Genomic DNA, 12,241 nt, shown 5'->3' on the forward strand with positions numbered 1-12,241 from the left:
GAGTATTGATCTCCCATGTACAAGAATCAGACTCTGGGGTGGATTTTAAAGACATTGCAAACTACAAAATAGGTGACTTGTGTCCCACAGATATTCTTTCACTCTTTTGAGTACAATAATGGCAAGAAAATGACATTTATAGGATGAAAAACTGGGGAGGACTTCGGGTTTCTTTGTTTCTATAAATGTTTTTGGGAGGATTGTGATAATGGACAATAAACAGAGTCATAATGGTTTCTCAAATCTGCTGAAGCCCACAATACAGTGTTAATTCACCAGAATATACACACAAAAGCACCAGTGAACTATGATTAATAAACCACTGCATACTCTACCTGTGTTACAGTCAACCTCATGTGATAATGCCCCTTCCCTCAAAAAGCAGTGTTTTAAACCATTTCCTCCATACCAAGCTTTCTTTCTTTCTATCAAACAGCTCAACAAATGGTGCTGTATTCTACAGCACAATCCCCAGGGGGAATTATCCAGTGCAATGAGCTCAGCTTTTTGACACACATCGAGATTAACTGTCAATACGCTTTTCAGTTAGCGAATTTAACCTTGGGGGTTAAGTAGAAGAGAAACAATTATGAGCAAATACTGATACAGAAGCAGTTCATTTTTGTTCCACAGTGAGTAGAGGAAGAACAGGACTTAATTCTTTATGTCCAAAACGTCCCCAGCTGAGAACATCAATTTGAAGAAAAGATTATGTGAGAAACGACTATCTTTTGGTCTGTAATGGATTCCCCCCTATCTCTCAAGCCAGGCTGACTCAGTGCAAACAACGGGGGAATAGCACAAGGGGAAAGAGCTTTTATTAGAACTTAAAAAAAAGAAAAGAAAATTTCTGCAGTAAAAAGGTCAACAAAATGTGCTCATTTATCTTTAGACAGTATTTTGATGGGTACTGTTTAATAATGGTGTGTACATATATGCATACATTTATACATTCTATAAATGTACACATATATTATTCACATATACTGTCAGGGGTTGCTTTTGTATTATTCCTTCCCCACAAATCTGATCTGTGTTCATACTGGGGAAAATTCACCCTAAGGTGAAATTTTCACCTGAACAGGGACCAGCCCAAGACCACTTAAGAAGCTCTTGAGTTCAGTGGGCCTAATCATGTGAGTCAAGTTACTCTTATGTGTAAGTGTTTGAAAGACTGGGTCCTTAATATGAATGATAAAAATTATCAACAAAGGCTTTTGTATTTGAGGAGCTATGTGGTCCGGTCCATATCTTGAATTTTGAAAAAAGATACAATCAAGGATGAGAAAATATTACTGAGTTGTAGCCATTTATTGGACATGACCTTGCAAGGTGCAGAGCACCCTCGACTCCCATTAATGTCAATAAGAGCTGAGAGTGATCAGTACTTCTCAGAAGCACCTACCACTTCGTAGGATCAATACATAGTCCTATCCAACACCCCTTCAAGTCAGTGGAAAGACTGCCAATGACTTTAATGGGAGCTGGATCAGGCCAGGTAGCTATATTAAGATAAACAACTACCTTGCTTAAAAGAAAATGTATAGCCTGTACATTTTAATTTGTACAAGATAATCATTGAAGTAAACAGAAATACTGGATTGTGGCAATACATATTCTATTTACATTTTTTAAAAAGATTTCAGTAGGATGGAAATACAATTCTGAAATGACCACGATATTCTCTCTTATTACTACTGCAACATGAAGTATAAAACTGTTAAATGGATATCTTTTCAAATGTGGTAAATAATATATTTGTTCCTGAGCTGAAACCTTGTATTTCAAGTTGCATTGCAGAAGAAATGTTCATGACAAAAATATAAATAGAGGTTTGGGAAGAAGATGCTCACACAAAACTTTAACAGCAGCAATGCAAATAGTGGGCCCACATTTGAGTTACTGAGCACTATCAGTTTCCATGGACTTCAGCGGTAGGCAGGACATTTCACATCTCGCAGGACTGGATCAACAGTCTTGTACAGCTGAGCATACTCTTTGGGCCTGATCCTGCAAATACTTACACACGACTAACATTATTCACATCAGTGCTCCCACTGAACTCACATATTTTTGTCAATTATTTTAAAACCTTTAAATTTATTTTATATTAATTATAAATTCTTTAATACTGCAGTGCAAGCACAATTAGTTCAATTTGATGACTGACATGAATAAAGCTTTTTATAAACTCCAAATGATACCAAACTGTATTTGTGTTGTACAGCGTATGAGCCAAAAAAAAAAAAAAAAAAAAAACTAGTGGAAAAAGACTAGACCAATACAACATTTCTGTTTGAAAAAAATACTTTTGAATTTCCTACTAGTGTTAATGTTAAAGAGACACTGTCAACTAAAAATCACATATTGCACAGAAGCAAATTGTATTATTTGTTATAATAATGTCTCAAAATCAAATATATTTGTCACTACTTATGCCCTAGTTTTATCTTTTTTTTTTTTTTCCAGTTTGGACAACGAAAAATCAGCTAAGCCTATTTTTCTTTTGTTTCCAGCCAGTTTCCCAGACAGGTTCTCAGTGCTGCAACATTTGGATTTTGAACGCTTCAGGGGAATATTTACATTCAAAAATATGGTTTTCTTTGGGTTATCTTAACTGGAGAAGCCTATTTTTATTAGTCTTAGGTTTTATAAAAGCTTACTATTAAATATAAAATTTAAAATTTGGCCCAAATTTAAAGTGATTATGTCCCTTTAAACCAACTGTGAATTCAGTTTTTTGTACATAGCTACAATGATATTAATCTTTTATTTAGAAAACAAACACTCTGTACAAGAATGTGTGCACTTGTATCACGACAATCACCACATATTAGCTCCTTTTTAAATGGCAACTTCCATCCTTTTGTTTTGACTTTTTAATTTCTGCATTGCAGATAGTTCTAGAACAGATACTAGGAGATGAGCACCATATACTTTGCAATTCCACATCATAATTAACTTATAGCTGTTGATAGTTTTTATAGTAATGCAAAATACATACAATTGCATTCTGATATAGTATCTAGTGGACCATACCTTACTGTGCTTACACAACAGTATTCTTCTATCTTCATATCCATATGATGGTTAAATATGTAAGGTTTTTAATACCTTACCTTAGAGCCCCAAGCATTTATTTCAGGAACAATCCTATATCTTTCCTGCTTGCCATTAAGGCTGGAACATTTGATGCCCTCCCATACCTATCCCTATGTCTACACTACCACTTATGTTGGTATAACTTATGTTGCTTTGGGGTGTGAATAATCCACCCTCCCCCTCCTCCCCCCCCCCCGAGTGACATACTCACTGCCGGTGTGGACAGTGCCTTGTTGGTGGGAGAGCTTCTCCCACTGACATAGCTACTGCCACTCATTGGGGGTGGATTAATTAAGTTGATGGGAGAGCTCTCTCCCATTGGCTTAGAGTGGCTACATATTTCATAGATAAAGTTTTATATCCATTTTTCAATTCTTTTTGTTTAGCCTCTTACTTTAAAAACATCTAAACAAATACCCTTACATGATGACACCATAAATACCTTCACCATCTGTTATAACATTGTTTGACACATATCTGACACGGTCCATGTAGATATTAAATCTAATACTCAGTGGGCAGAGCCTGTTCAGAATGCCTAACTGACTGAGATTATCCATCACCTCTCTCTCTGAAACTCCAACATCCAAAGAACTGACTCAAATTACATAGATTGTTAGCAAATACTTTCCCACAAAGGCACAAGGGAATGGGAAGAGCAAAAGCATGGCCTTGCTTCCACCTGCCCTTACTTACCTCCTTCTCATGCTCATGCATTAGGGTTAACCAGAACCTGTCTATAACTGTGACATAGTTTAGTTAGACCCAAAATTGACATTAAAGTCCATGCAATTCTTTCTTTAAAATTTTTTTGATTGTTCTAAACTACAGATAATAAAAATATAAATAATGATTTATTGTACTTTCTCTCTAAGTAAAACCAATGTCCACACATGAGTAACATGCTGGCTGGAAATCTGTGCAGTGAAAAATCTGTGTAATCCACAGATGGCATTGTTCCTCTCAGAAAATATTTTCCCCAAAGAATGCGCCAAATTTTGAAGAATTCTCACCAACAGCTACATATTCTTGTATACATTATAATAAACTAAAAGAGATTAATGATTTACTGGATGAGCCATCACTGGAAGTAACGAAAGTACATTATGTGCATTGACCAGTAAAGTATAGTGCATTACGAACTGTATTTAAACTCTGTAATCTGGTTTCTCTGATTATTTTTCTGATACAGAGTGTGGGACCAAGGTTAGGGGCTTTACAAAGATGCTATCCCAGGTATATTTTTATGGATGTCTTCTTGCATTGCTTTTCATAAGTAGCATATGGCTCATTGCAATTATACAGGTATCAATAAGTCACTGTTTGTCGGCTCTGAAGAAAATTATAAAAGGCAATTATTTTAGGATGGAAGGTACCCAAACCTTTTAAAGAGACTGAGGTTTGATTTGAAAATGGGAGAAATAAAAAACAACAACTGCATTTCAAAAGCACCCACTTTGAACATAGAAGCTTAACAACCGTAATAGAGCATAATGAAGAAAGTCCTACTGACTTCAATAGAAGGTGGATTGTCCTCTTAAAATGTAGGTACCCAGGGAATGACAGTAATGTGCTACATATGCATGATGTACTTGGCATAAGACCATTACGCCATTTATCCCTAAAGTATACACCACAATGCATTCAATGCATTAATACATAGCTAAAATTCATTATGGGGAGGAAAAACATACAAATACAGCTGGCTAAATTCAGAAGCAATTCTAATTGACAATCTAAGTTGAAGTAAATTACCAGGCCCCTCCAAGTGTATGTTTGCTTGTTACACCAATGTAGACGTCCTTTAAGCTCCCTTAGACATACTCACTTATTTAGACTCCTTCAGACTCACAGACCACATTCAGAGGTGTTCTGTAATTGTGTGTGGGTATCTTCTCAATGATCCTCACATACCCACTCTTCTAATGCCAAAGGGAGTCTAAGTGAGTGCAGTTTACATGCCCAAAAGCTGGAAAGTGTAATTTATAATTATCCTAATCTACTTTAATTTAAACCTTCTGCTGAATGTTTAGGGTGAAATTCTGGCCCCACTGAAGTCGATGGAAGCTTGGCCACCCTCAATACGTAAATTACATAGGATTTCACTCTCAGTATGTAAATTACACTTCCTTAGACTGTTCCCTAATTCCCTTAGACTGAGAGGGAGGCTGCGTATGAGGTGTTCTAACTTACATATCACCCCGTCTAAGTTAAACATCACCTGAACGTGGCCTGTTAGAATCCAAACCAAAAGATCTTTGTAGATCTTATTAAGAAAAGAGCTGGAGAAGCTAAAGCTCCCCTTTTCACAGGAGGGCTTCCCAAGGGACAAAATATCTTTACTCTATGAACTAATTAAGTTTCACGAGAGCTGTTTCCTGAATTTAGTTGAGCTTGCAAACCTGCTTTACTCACCCACATCAAGAAATTTCTAAAGCGAATCCTGACCCTGAACAAATATTGAGAAAATTTTTCAAATTTGGGTGCATAATTGCATCTGCAAAATGTGTGTACACTTCTGTTTTGTCAGAAGTGCCAGTCCTATGCATATCTAAAGGGTTTTATGCCTTCAAATCAAGTATTTCCTAAATACCAGTTTGTTCCTGTAATTACCCAGTGTGCGTGCACAAATTGTATCTTATCATAGATATATTAAGGAATTGCATCTTTGTTAATTTGAGAATGACAAATAGGTGGCTTAAGGAGAAATCAGCAGTTAAATCACATCCTCGTCTGAGGCCAGTTGCTTTAGATCCAAATTCTGAGACATTTACTCATGTGGAATAGTACCTTACTTCTTCAGTCGGTCAATGGGACCACTCCTGGAGTAAGTACCTATTCAAGAGGAGTAAGAGTCAAAAGCTGGCTCACTTGTTTTAGCTGCTCTGAACTTACTAAAAATCAGGTATCCTTGATATTTGGTTTAGGAGAGCAATGTAATAGCACAATATTAAAGGCCCTGTGATTATTTAATTACCATAATGCCAATCATAACCATGTAGTTTTAAGATGTCATTTTAATCTTAAGGTTAAGACTTGTCATTGAAATGTTTGTCTCTTTTTTTGCTTTAATTGCAATCTAATATTTTTAAAGACATTGTTACAATTGTTATTTAAGTCAATGTCATTTTTGGCAGTTTATAAGAAGGGGAAAAGGAGGCAATTTTTCAAAAATGGGAGACTAAACTTAAGCTCTTATACTGACACTTAGATATGTACCTACCCAAATTAGCTGCCTATGAGTGTCAGATTAAGTGCATAGATATAAATCTGTTTTGGCTAGCTTCAGGTGCCCAGATATGAAAACTAGGCTCATTACTTTTAAAGCATGTTTAATTAATATGCTGCTATTGTATTAATAATATGACAGGTTAAAAATACATTGGAAGAATGTCATTTAAGTTGACAAGTCAAGCACTCAAAAATTAGGAAATGCCAGAATTAAGGTTCCCTATGTAACCTTAATTTGGTCCCCTTGTGTTTTAATTACATGATCACATACTGTTTTTTCCATAGGACCCCTATCTCATTCAATGTACAGGATGGAGGTGCTCCGGGTGTAAGGCAGCTGTTCAATATTTCTTTTTAGCCCCATAATTTAATGTGTGGCCCTTGTTACTCACATGATCCAAAACTTGCAATTAATACAGAATTATGAATTTCCTCATGCTCTTTTCTATGGCACTCATCCCCATAGTATCCAAGTGCTTTATAAACATTCATGAATTTATCTTCACAGTTCCCATGCAAAATGAGAGAGGAGTACTATCACCATTTTACAGGTAGAGAGACTGAGGCAAGAGGACAAAGTAACTTCACTAAGCCCTGGTCTACACTAGGACTTTAGGTCTAATTTAGCAGCGTTAAATCGATGTAAACCTGCACCCGTCCACACGATGAAGCCCTTTATTTCGACTTAAAGGGCTCTTAAAATCGATTTCCGTACTCCACCCCTGACAAGTGGATTAGCGCTTAAATCGGCCTTGCCGGGTCGAATTTGGGGTACTGTGGACACAATTCGACGGTATTGGCCTCCGGGAGCTATCCCAGAGTGCTCCATTGTGACCGCTCTGGACAGTACTCTCAACTCAGATGCACTGGCCAGGTAGACAGGAAAAGAACTGCGAACTTTTGAATCTCATTTCTTGTTTGGCCAGTGTGGCAAGCTGCAGGTGACCATGCAGAGCTCATCAGCAGAGGTGACCATGATGGAGTCCCAGAATCGCAAAAGAGCTCCAGCATGGACTGAACAGGAGGTACGGGATCTGATCGCTCTATGGGGAGAGGAATCCATGCTATCAGAACTCCATTCCAGTTTTTCGAAATGCCAAAACCTTTGTCAAAATCTCCCAGGGCACGAAGGACAGAGGCCATAACAGGGATCTGAAGCAGTGCCGCGTGAAACTTAAGGAGCTGAGGCAAGCCTACCAGAAAACCAGAGGGGCGAACAGCCGCTCCGGGGCAGAGCCCCAAACATGCCGTTTCTATGATGAGCTGCATGCCATTTTAGGGGGTTCAGCCACCACTACCCCAGCCGTGTTGTTTGACTCCTTCAATGGAGATGGAGGCAATACGGAACCAGGTTTTGGGGACGACGACGACGACGACGGAGAAGATGAGGAGGAGGAGGAGGAGGTTGTAGATAGCTCACAGCAAGCAAGCGGAGAAACCGGTTTTCCCAACAGCCAGGAACTGTTTCTCACCCTGGACCTGGAGCCAGTACCCCCCGAACCCACCCAAGGCTGCCTCCTGGACCCGGCAGGCGGAGAAGGGACTCCGGTGAGTGTACCTTTTAAAATACTATACATGGTTTAAAAGCAAGCATGTGAAAGGATTAATTTGCCCTGGCATTCGTGGCTCTCCTGGATGTACTCCCAAAGCCTTTGCAAAAGGTTTCCGGGGAGGGCAGCCTTATTGCGTCCTTCATGGTAGGACACTTTGCCACTCCAGGCCAGTAACACGTATTTGGGAATCATTGTACAACAAAGCATTGCAGTGTATGTTTGCTGGCGTTCAAACAACATCCGTTCTTTATCTCTCTGTGTTATCCTCAGGAGAGTGAGATATCATTCATGGTCACCTGGTTGAAATAGGGTGCTTTTCTTCAGGGGACACTCAGAGGAGCCCTTTCCTGCTGGGCTGTTTGCCTGTGGCTGAACAGAAATGTTCCCCGCTGTTAGCCACGGGGAGGGGGGAGGGTTGAGGGGGTAGCCACACGGTGGGGGGAGGCAAAATATGACCTTGTAACGAAAGCACATGTGCTATGTATGTAATGTTAACAGCAAGGTTTACCCTGAAAGACTGTAGCCACTGTTTTATAAAATGTGTCTTTTTAAATACCTCTGTCCCTTTTTTTTTCTCCACCAGCTGCATGTGTTTCAATGATCACAGGATCTTCTCCTTCCCAGAGGCTAGTGAAGATTAGAAAGAAAAAAAAACCGCACTCGTGATGAAATGTTCTCTGAGCTCATGCTGTCCTCCCACACTGACAGAGCACAGACGAATGCGTGGAGGCAAATAATGTCAGAGTGCAGGAAAGCACAAAATGACCGGGAGGAGAGGTAGTGGGCTGAAGAGAGTAAGTGGCGGGCTGAAGACATGGCTGAAGCTCAAATGTGGCGGCAGCATGATGAGAGGAGGCAGGATTCAATGCTGAGGTTGCTGGAGGATCAAACCAGTATGCTCCAGTGTATGGTTGAGCTGCAGCAAAGGCAGCTGGAGCACAGACTGCCACTACAGCCCCTGTGTAACCAAGCCCTCCTCTCCAAGTTCCATAGCCTCCACACCCAGACGCCCAAGAACGCGGTGGGGGGGCCTCCGGCCAACCAGCCAGCCCACCACAGAGGATTGCCCAAAAAAAAGAAGGCTGTCATTCAATAAATTTTAAAGTTGTAAACTTTTAAAGTGCTGTGCTTAAAGTGCTGTGTGGCATTTTCCTTCCCTCCTCCACCACCCCTCCTGGGCTACCTTGGTAGTCATCCCCCTATTTGTGTGATGAATGAATAAAGAATGCATGAATGTGAAGCAACAATGACTTTATTGCCTCTGCAAGCGGTGATTGACGGGAGGAGGGGCGGGTGGTTAGCTTACAAGGAAGTAGAGTGAACCAAGGGGCGGGGGGTTTCATCAAGGAGAAACAAACAGAACTTTCACACCGTAGCCTGGCCAGTCATGAAACTGGTTTTCAAAGCTTCTCTGATGCGTACCGCGCCCTCCTGTGCTCTTCTAACCGCCCTGGTGTCTGGCTGCGCGTAACCAGCAGCCAGGTGATTTGCCTCAACCTCCCACCCCGCCATAAACGTCTCCCCCTTACTCTCACAGATATTGTGGAGCACACAGCAAGCAGTAATAACAGTGGGAATATTGGTTTCGCTGAGGTCTAAGCGAGTCAGTAAACTGCGCCAGCGCGCCTTTAAACGTCCAAATGCACATTCTATCACCATTCCGCACGTGCTCAGCCTGTAGTTGAACAGCTCCTGACTACTGTCCAGGCTGCCTGTGTACGGCTTCATGAGCCATGGCATTAAGGGGTAGGCTGGGTCCCCAAGGATACATATAGGCATTTCAACGTCCCCAACAGTTATTTTCTGGTCTGGGAATAAAGTCCCTTCCTGCAGCTTTTGAAACAGACCAGAGTTCCTGAAGATGCGAGCGTCATGTACCTTTCCCAGCCATCCCACGTTGATGTTGGTGAAACGTCCCTTGTGATCCACCAGAGCTTGCAGCACTATTGAAAAGTACCCTTTGCGGTTTATGTACTCGCCAGCTTGGTGCTCTGGTGCCAAGATAGGGATATGGATTCCGTCTATGGCCCCACCACAGTTAGGGAATCCCATTTCAGCAAAGCCATCCACTATGACCTGCACATTTCCCAGGGTCACTACCCTTGATATCAGCAGATCTTTGATTGTGTGGGCTACTTGCATCACAGCAGCCACAACAGTAGATTTGCCCACTCCAAATTGATTCCCAACTGACCGGTAGCTGTCTGGCGTTGCAAGCTTCCACAGGGCTATCGCCACTCGCGTCTCAACTGTGAGGGCTGCTCTCATCTTGGTATTCATGCGCTTCAGGGCAGGGGAAAGCAAGTCACAAAGTTCCATGAAAGTGCCCTTACACATGCGAAAGTTTCGCAGCCACTGGGAATCGTCCCAGACCTGCAACACTATGCGGTCCCACCAGTCTGTGCTTGTTTCCCGAGCCAGAATTGGCGTTCCACAGCATGAACCTGCCCCATTAGCACCATGATGCATGCATTGGCAGGGCCCACGCTTTCAGAGAAATCTGTGTCCATGTCCTGATCACTCACGTGACCGCGCTTACGTCGCCTCCTCGCCCAGTATCGCTCTGCCAGGTTCTGGCGCTGCATATACTGCTGGATAATGCGTGTGGTGTTTAATGTGCTCCTAATTGCCAAAGTGAGCTGAGCGGCCTCCATGCTTGCCTTGGTATGGCGTCCGCACAGAAAAAAGGCGCGGAACGATTGTCTGCCGTTGCTCTGACGGAGGGAGGGGCGACTGACGACACGGCTTACAGGGTTGGCTTCAGGGAGCTAAAATCAACAAAGGGGGTGGCTTTACATCAAGGAGTATTTCAGGCAGGACTTCACGGAGGGTTCCAATAAGAAATGGTACACCTAAGTTACTGTTCTTATTGGAACACGGAGGTTAGTCTGGCCTCTGATTGATACATGGCTAGATTTACCTCGCTGCACCTTCTCTGTGAGTGACTGCAGTGTGACCTAGAAGAATGAGTCCCCTAGACGGGGGACGGGGGGGGGAAGCAAATGAGTACAAAACAAATCTGGTCTATTTCTTGTTTTGATCCACTCCATCTATCTTTTACATCTTTGGCTGGCAGCAGACGGTGCAGAAGGACTGCATGACATCCACATCTCATGGCTGCCCGGCAGAAGATGATGCAATAGGACTGCTAGCCATCCTCATCTCTTGCCTGCCCGGCAGAAGATGGTACAGTACGACTGCTAGCAATCCGTATCGCCTGCCTGCTCACCATAAGACAGTTCAATAGGACTGACTGCAGAACTAAAGAGAATGACCTGGTCAAGTCACTCCAAATTTAGTCCCTGCGCCCATGTCTGCCCAGGCACTCCTGGCCGACGCGGCCAGGAGCACCTCGGACATGACGATGACGGCTACCAGTCATATTGCACCGTCTGCTGCCAGAAGGCAATGGGTTGCTGCTACTGTGTAGCAATGCAGTACCACGTCTGCCAGCACCCAGGAGACATAGGGTGACGGTTACCTGAGCGGGCTCCATGCTTGCCATGGTATGGCATCTGCACAGGTAACTCAGGAAAAAAGGCGCGAAACGATTGTCTGCCCTTGCTTTCACGGAGGGAGTGAGGGAACGAGGGCCTGACGATATGTACCCAGAACCACCCGCGACAATGTTTTAGCCCCATCAGGCATTGGGATCTCAACCCAGAATTCCAATGGGCAGTGGAGACTGTGGGAACTGTGGGATAGCTACCCACAGTGCAACACTCCGGAAGTCGACGCTAGCCTCAGTACTGTGGAAGCACTCCGCTGAGTTAATGCACTTAATGCACTTAGAGCATTTTCTGTGGGGACAGAAAGCTTAATAAGGCTTGGTCTACACTAGTTATGTCGGTATAACTACATCACTTAGGGGTGTGGACATAATGACATAGCTACACCGGCACAGACAGTGCTATGTCGATGGGAGGGCTTCTCCTGTCAACATAGCTACAGCCTCTTGGGGAGGTGAGGTACCTGTGACAACAGGAGATGCTCTCCCATCAATGTAGGTAATGTGCTGTAAGTGGAGATAAGGCCTCAAATTAAGGGGATAGAGTTACTAGGGTAAGCCAAAAGTTGTAAGTCTGGAACTCATGGTCTCCTGGTTCCCAGAACAGGGCACCTTCCCCTAGGCTAAAGGATATTTTAATAGAGGGTAGATGGCAGCTGCAGGAGGAGGAGGATGCAGATGATCCATTTTGTCCGTGCTCCATCTGGAGTTTGACCTCTGTGTGACAGGCTGAAGTGAGACCTCCAGGTGGGTACACACAAAGTGCTATAGAATGTGGATGGTTTTTGGGATGCTTCCAAGCACAAGGTGTATTGTGCCTACCACAGACAGGAGATGGTGATATTTG

At 42.6% G+C, this 12,241-nt stretch overlaps 1 protein-coding gene across 4 annotated transcripts in view; it reads right to left on the reverse strand.

Moving 5' to 3' along the window:
• SLC24A2 (solute carrier family 24 member 2) overlaps positions 1 to 12,241 on the reverse strand; it is a 175,467-nt gene that overhangs the window by 85,807 nt on the left and 77,419 nt on the right. The gene's annotated exons all lie outside the window — the stretch shown is intronic.

This window comes from Caretta caretta, chromosome 5 (genome assembly GCF_965140235.1).
Source record: "Caretta caretta isolate rCarCar2 chromosome 5, rCarCar1.hap1, whole genome shotgun sequence".
Taxonomy (NCBI): Eukaryota; Metazoa; Chordata; order Testudines; family Cheloniidae; genus Caretta; species Caretta caretta.